This window comes from Octodon degus, unplaced genomic scaffold (assembly GCF_000260255.1).
Source record: "Octodon degus isolate 3935 unplaced genomic scaffold, OctDeg1.0 scaffold00315, whole genome shotgun sequence".
Lineage (NCBI taxonomy): Eukaryota > Metazoa > Chordata > Mammalia > Rodentia > Octodontidae > Octodon > Octodon degus.
Genome location: NW_004524891.1, coordinates 1,341,180 through 1,342,672, shown reverse-complemented (window position 1 = coordinate 1,342,672; position 1,493 = coordinate 1,341,180). Strand labels below are relative to the sequence as shown.

Genomic DNA, 1,493 nt, shown 5'->3' with positions numbered 1-1,493 from the left:
AACAAATGTGACATCCTATGTACAGTAGTACAATGAGTAATAATGATAGAATCAAGCATAATTTAGAAATTGATAGACTGTTGCAGCTATCAATTTTATTGTTTAGACCATAGGAGCAAAGTCTACTGTTTTGTAACAGAACCAATCATAAATTAGGAGCTTGCATGCAAACCTTGCTGGAGTGGGTTTATCCCATTTTTCTCCCGGTGAGCTGGGTACTGTGTCCCAGGCACTGCTGTGCAGGCTGCCCATCATGTGGTGTAGGGAGACAGGCTGGGCACCTGGTTTCCTAAGGATGGAGAGTCTCATAATTGTAGAGGCAGGTCTCTCCCCTGCCTCTCTGCTCAGTGTGGCTCACCAATGCTCCTTGATAGCGGAGGGCAGAGGGCAGGATATCTCCCTTTCCTCAGGGCTCACCAAAGCCCTCGCAATTGTGAATGGATGGTAGGCAGGGTCTCTCTCCTCCCTCAAAGCTCAGGGTCGCTCACCAAGGCTCCTTCAGTCAAGAAAAGTCTTACAGTAAGCTGAGTGTGGCAGTGCAACTCTGAAATCCCCGCACTCTGGAAGGTGGAGGCAGGGAGCTCACAAGCTCCACCTTAAATTATGCAATTCCGTGATTTAGCAACATTCTCTCTTAAAATAAAAACAAAGGACTAAAGAAACAATTAAGGGGTGAAGGAGGCAGAAGTAACACGGGTTTCGCCGCTGCTGACTGGGAGCAACGGCCGAGCTCTGTCCCTCGGCCTGAAGCGGCGGCGGGGAGACGGGCCGAAGTTTGCTGTGACACCATGGAGGGCGGTGGGGGCAGTAGCAACAAAACCACGGGTGGCTTGGCCGGCTTTTTTGGAGCGGGCAGAGCTGGTTACTCGCACGCAGATTTGGCCGGAGTCCTGCTAACTGGTATGAACCCTTTGTCTCCTTATTTAAATGTGGATCCACGATATCTTGTGCAGGATACAGATGAGTTTATTTTACCGACTGGAGCTAATAAAACGCGGGGCAGGTTTGAACTGGCCTTCTTTACAATTGGAGGATGTTGCATGACTGGGGCTGCATTTGGGGCAATGAATCGTCTTCGGCTAGGATTGAAGGAAACCCAGAACATGGCCTGGTCCAAACCAAGAAATGTACAGATTTTGAATATGGTGACTAGGCAAGGGGCACTTTGGGCCAATACTCTAGGTTCTCTGGCTTTGCTCTATAGTGCATTTGGTGTTATCATTGAGAAAACACGAGGTGCAGAAGATGACCTGAACACAGTGGCAGCTGGAACCATGACAGGCATGTTATATAAATGTACCGGTGGGCTTGGAGGAGTCGCACGAGGGGGTCTAGCAGGCCTGACACTTACCAGCCTATATGCACTGTATAACAACTGGGAACACATGAAAGGCTCCTTGCTCCACCAGTCACTCTGAAGATTTTGCCAACTCATGGAAGATACTTGTAGTAGTCATCCATCTAAAGTCATTCTGGATTTATTTTCTCCTGCT

At 48.7% G+C, this 1,493-nt stretch overlaps 1 pseudogene; it reads left to right on the top strand.

Annotated features, from left to right (window-relative positions):
- The first annotated feature begins 758 nt into the window (after positions 1-758).
- Positions 759-1,487, top strand: LOC101581141 (annotated as a pseudogene).
- Positions 1,488-1,493: the final 6 nt, after the last annotated feature.